The sequence below is a fragment of the Hypomesus nipponensis genome, chromosome 1 (genome assembly GCF_054491055.1).
Source record: "Hypomesus nipponensis isolate SF chromosome 1, ASM5449105v1, whole genome shotgun sequence".
NCBI lineage: Eukaryota > Metazoa > Chordata > Actinopteri > Osmeriformes > Osmeridae > Hypomesus > Hypomesus nipponensis.
This window is the reverse complement of record NC_140361.1, coordinates 13348661-13355000: the sequence shown is the minus strand read 5'-3', so window position 1 is coordinate 13355000 and position 6340 is coordinate 13348661.

Below are 6340 nucleotides of genomic sequence, written 5' to 3'. Positions count from 1 at the left end.
CTGTTCTCATTTCCCTCTCTAATGTAACATCTCCCCGTTTGTCTCTTCCCCTTCATGTGTTTCTTCCATTTCCCCCATTCAGTCCTGCTCCATCTTTTCATCCCCTTCATTCCTTTTTCACTTTCCTTCTCTTTCCCCATCCCTCTCTCATTCTCTCTCTCACCATCTCTCTTTCTCTCCACCCCCCCACCCCCCCCTCCAGTCCCAGGCCCCAGGGGTGGACTGCTGATAGACTGTCTACACCAGCTGCCCAGGGGCTATTTTTAAGGAGCATTTGTCCTTCTCCCTTCCCCTGGAGACTGACTCAACCCAACAACATCTCACACACTCAAACACACACGCACACATTTTCTCACACACACACACACACACACACACACACACAATAACACATGCACTCATTAGGGCATTGTACGAGTGCATGTATACTCATACACATACACACATCCATACACACACACACACACACGCACATCCATCCTCCATTCAAGGGCATTCTGTAAATGTCGGCCCAGTGCATCTGCAGTAGAGCCAAACTCTGCACTCTCCTTCAGAGAGCCCTGCTCCCCATCAGGGGCCTGACCAGAAACCCTTCGTTACTGTACTACCCCAGTCCAGAGCGTAACCTTAGTCTGGTACTTTAGTTACTGTGCTACCCCAGTCCAGAGCGTAACCTTAGTCTGGTACTTTAGTTACTGTGCTACCCCAGTCCAGAGCGTAACCTTAGTCTGGTACTTTAGTTACTGTGCTACCCCAGTCCAGATCCACCCTGTTTGTTAGTTTAGTTACAGTAATACCTCAATACTATGGTAGTTTAGTTACTACCTTCAGTCTCTGGTACAGTAGATTAGTTACCACCCTAACCCTCTGGTAATTAATGCCTCGATACAGTCCAACTGTACTACAAGATTGCCTTGTATTGCATCAGACTCCTTTCATCCCAAAACCCATATCAGCCAATGGGGTTTCTGAATTATGCATCCAGGAAGTGGAGAAGTGTCTGTGGCACCCCGCATGCTGAAAGTGAAAGTCTCAGTTCGAACCTCTCCCAGTGTTCCCTCTCCCACGGGTTCAGGAAGAGACAGAGAGAAACAGACAGAAATAGAAAGAGAATATGCAAACAACCGCCACGTTGTGTAATTCATATGAGATGTAGGAAGAAATACAATTTCCAAGTCAATCACATTAAAACAACAGGCTCAGCGGCATTTGGAGGTGTTGATATACGGAGTCTATCTCCCCAGTGGACTCTCCCTTCATTGCCCACAGCCGATCCAGAGTGATCTTCTGGTATGGATCCACCACAAGCAGCCGATCCAGAGTGATCTTCTGGTATGGATCCACCACAAGCAGCCGATCCTGTGACCTCGCAGAGCCGTTATTTACTGTCCTCGTTAGCCTGCCACAAAGACACCGTAACATCTGTCACCATGGCAAACCACCCCAGCCGCACAACCTTAGTACCGTCTAATACTCCCATCTATCAGATAAATATCCGTATGCTTATAAATATACACAAGGACCCGTGCAAAGGAATTATAAAAATGTCACCGCTAAGCCGCAAGTGCGACCCATGTTGATGAATATCAAGCTTTTGAGTCGTGAGAAAAATATGATGGTTAATTTAAAAGTCATTAAAGATGTATGAAGGTGTATTGCCTGCGCTTGAAGCAGGGATCTGTATCTGATTAGTGAGAGGGGAGGAAGAAAGTTACAAGCTGCCACACAAAGTGGTCCATAAACTCTCTGATTGATTATTATGTTTGTCCCTAAACACACACGAGGAAGGAAGGATCAATGTTAAGATCCAAGCGTGTGTGTGTGCGTGTGTGTGTGCATGTGTGTGTGTTGGTGTGTGCACATGCACTCCATGCATGTGTGTGTGTGCCATAGTACATGTGCGCGCGTGTGTGAGCGTGTGCACGTTTGCCTCATTTGAGGAGAGACAATGCTCTACATTCCACAGGGGAACACAGTCATTACAAAGACAGTATCTGCTGCCCAGAGGCCAGCTCGGGCCTCGGTATCAACGCAAAATAGATGGTGTTTCACAGCAAGACGTGCTGAATAACACACTCTCTATCATTACTGGTACCTGCACTTCATACACCTTGTTTAACTTTGCTGGGAAATGAGAAAAGTGAACCCAACAAGACTGTTGGTGTTGTTATCTGGTTTTGCTAAAGCAGAGCATGCTTGATCAGTCAGCATTTGTGAGCCCTGCAATGTGGTGAGTGAAAGACAGAAAAAGGGGTATTTTGGGGTATTTTAGGGAGATTCCTGAATTAGAATCCTGTGTATTTATCTAATTATTGTGATGAACCACAAAGGCTCCAGAGAGCTGCCTACTCTGTTGTGGGAGAGAGCAGCTGGCTGTGACCAGAAGCACTCTGCTGCCCTCTGTTGACAGAGAGGGGATAACCTCCAGCCACCAACAGACACTTGAGGATCTGTCAGCTGTCACTCAAACCTATGTCCAAGAACCCCCCCCCCCCAGCCGCCTCCCTTCTCTCTCCTTATGTGTGTTTCTTCTATTCCATTGTCGCTCTATTCTGCACACAAACCCAAAAAGTCCATAATGAGATCCACATACCATAGACGTATGGCCTCTTTCTACTGGTGTGGCACAACTCTCCTGGTGTTGTGCATTCACTGACACAGTCAGGATCATTGCATGGAGGCAAGAAGGGGTGAGGGGGTGTACCGGGTGTTCCCTATTCAATTCTCCTTCTCTCCTTCTCTCTCCCTCTTTCCTTTCTTTTATTCTCTCCCTCTTTCTCCCGTGTGCTGGCGTTTCAGCTGGTGCAGGTAGCAGCTGGAGACTGATGAGTGTCAGTCCGATTCTCAGTCTCGCTGGCAGGAAGCCTAAGTAAGTCTTCCTGCTCCATGTCAGATTTCAGACTCTTGTGAACGTGTGCGTGAATGTGTGTGTGTAACAGGTTGTGTGTGTGCGTGTATGAATCTGAGAGTGTTTTAATGCATAGAAGAGTATGCAGTTTTGCATTTACGTATATTTCTCATTCGTTAGCTCTTTTTTCCCCCTCTCTCCTGTGCTCTTAGACACTAAATTAAGCATGACATATCTGGGTTGCTATCAACCTTCCAACACAATAGTTAGTGCCAGTGCATGAAGCTGAACTCCTTTTATCATCACACACACACACAGACACACACACAGACACACTCAGGAAAAACTGGTACAGCATGCAGTTCTTATGTATTTGACTCTTTTTAATCAGTCCTCCTCAGCCCACTCATCTGCCTTCATCCCTCTGTCCCTCTCTTGGTACTTTACTTCCTCAATTGTTACTCATCAACTTTCATCCCCTCATCTAACATTTCTTCATCCCTTTGTCAAGAAGACGAAAGGTAGAGTGCAAAGTTTGTTTCCTGCCCATCCGACATATCACAAATTCCTTAAGAGACCTTTGATTGATCCACCTTTGACCTGCATGCAAGTGGGTGTCACTGTAGGAGATAGACGTCATCCTGCACACACTCAGATACACACAAACACTCACAAAAAGAATATGGTTTCTCCCTCTGCACGTCAGAGGACCTCAGATTTAGACATACAGACCGTACGGAATGCCTGGTGGGCCGAGGCACTTGGGTCCGATATGATATTTAATATACAGTATATATATATTAAGGCTGTCAAGCGATTAAAACATTTAATCGTGATTAATCGCATTATTTCATATGATTAATCGCGATTCATCGCAATTAATCACAAAATTATCTATTTAATCTGCTAAAATCTTACCCCAATAAATGATTTTTGGGGGGCGAACTAACATTAAAAGGGTGTACTTAACTTCAAATAGGCCTAACTGGATGATAATGTCCATATAACAAGTTCAGATGGAACACAATTTTAATTGTGAGGGAGTTTTATTCACTCACAAACTAGACTGCTGTATAATAAACATCTGCAAAATTTGACTTGTTCTGGGTTATTAACGCGTTAACTTTGACAGCCCTAATAGAAATCTTTATATATATATTTCTTTTATAAACTTAAAATTGGCCAACAACCGGCCCATAAAGCAAGGACAGATGCCCATTGGTTCATTTTCCATACTGACACTGGGCTGTCCCAATCACATCTCCTAACAGGCTCCAGTGGTGTCCGACCGATTGTGGTGGGCCGGTCTGAGCAAAAATGCCAGGGCAATTTTTTTGTCGCAGTCCAGCCCAGCTTGGAACTATGGTGGCCTTCTGTATGGTACAGTATTGAAGCCTACCATATGGTACAGTATGCTGATCTATCGTACGGTAGAGTATTAGTAGCCTACTGTAGGTTACAGGACAGTAGCCAAATATGCACTTCTCCATTTGTTGAGTTTGACTGACACTAAGACTGATGTGAGGGCAATATGAATATTTACAGTAATAACATTAGTCATGGTGCAATTCCACTCACGTCACACACACACACACTTAAATCACCCTTGATCTATAAACAGAATGGGAATGAGGGGTCCTGATTGGCTGAGAGAATGATTGACAGCTGCACGAGAGGAACCTTTGAATGTGAAACACAAAGGAAGGACGTGCTTATGTCCCGAGGGACTGGGTTCCACACACACACACACACACACATACGGTGAAAGATGTTGCTCTACTTTGGGCTGCGCTCCACATGAAAGATTTGATGCTTCCTGCTGTTTGAGAAGAGCTGTGCATGTGTGTAGCCGCGCAGAAGAATGTGTAGACGGACAAGCTTGTGTAGAGACCAGAGCAGGAAAGACCTCTCTGTCTCTCTTTCTGTCTGTCTCGGTTCCTCTCTCTGTCTTTCTGTTTCTCTATGATTCTTTTTTTCCCTCTTGCACTCTTGCCTTTTCTCTCTCTCTTCCTCTCTCTCCATCTCTATCTTTGTCCGTCTCTCTCTCTTCCAACATCGTCTCCCTTTCTGTCTGAAAGTGCAGTTACATTCTGGTCCCAACAAGACAATGTTTCAGACTGCTATCAGTATTCTCCTCTTCAGGCGTCCTCCAGCTTGGCTACAATAGAAATGGAGGCGATTATAAAGTTACATGAATTACTCTCTGCAGAGACCGTGGAAGCTCTGTGCCCTTGACAATCCCCTGCACTGGAAGTCTTAGCCAATTAACAATGGTCTACTCCTGGGGCTGAGCTACACACACACATGCACACACACATGCACACACACACACACACAAGCATGCACACACACACACACAGACCTCAGCTCTTGGGGCTAAACCTCATTAACTGCTCCGAGACACACACTCTCTCTTTAATCAATTATTTTCGAAGACTGCAGGAACAGGGAGGAATAGTGACAATACAATATGAGCAAAAACACATACACGCACGTACACCCACAGCCATGCATACGCACACTGGTCTCCCAAAGAGAAAAACATGGTCATTTTCCACGGTGATTCAACTCCAAAACAGCTCTAATTACATCGACAAAGCCACTTTGTTTTGGTATTGGGTAAAATGTGAATGATTTAGCATATTATTATTACGCCTCTGAAATATTAACCAACCCCGAGGGACAGTATCTGCTCTTTTAAATATATGCAAATTATTTTATTTTGGTTTGGTTTGTTTCCAGTGACTTTTGTGAATTGTGTTTGGATAATTAAATGAGTGCATGCAGATGTAGAATGGAACGCGGGCTGTGATGATGATGAGGTAGATTAGCATACAAATTAGGAACGTGTCTAGGCCCGGACTGCTAATCCTCTTTTGTTTTCTCCTCAACCTTGACCTATTTGAAATGTTCTCCCTGACTTTGGCCTTGGTGTGGGCTTGTGTAAACATCACTTTGCGGTTTAACTGATAAGACTCATTCGATGGCGTCCATTTCCAAATTCGACTCACTTTTTCCAGAGTTAGTTTGGGCTCTCTGAGCCTCTTACTCTTCTTGTTGCCTCTTCTCACTCTTCTTCATTTGTGCTACTGGTCCGTCTGTTGCCGGAGTGATGACGATGATGATAGCCACTTTCATGATGCTGGAACCCAGTCCAGGGTTGTAAGTAGTGCACATGGCATGGCACCACAAAGTCCCATAGGAATACTGTTTGTATGCTTTTGCAACCTCTGTGCAACCTTTGGAAAACAATAAACAAACATGTTTATGTATGACATAAACATAAACACACTCACGCACACATGCAATACTACCAGATGTTCTATGGAATACAAATGTAGATGGAGTCTTCCAGATCCAGCTCTCTGATCCAAGATATAAAGATACTCCGGGTGGGGGGTGGAACGAGGAGGGAGAGAGAAAGAGAGAGAGAGAATTAAACAAAGAGAGAGAGGGTGGGGGATGGAGATTGTTTTAGATGAGGTAATCCTG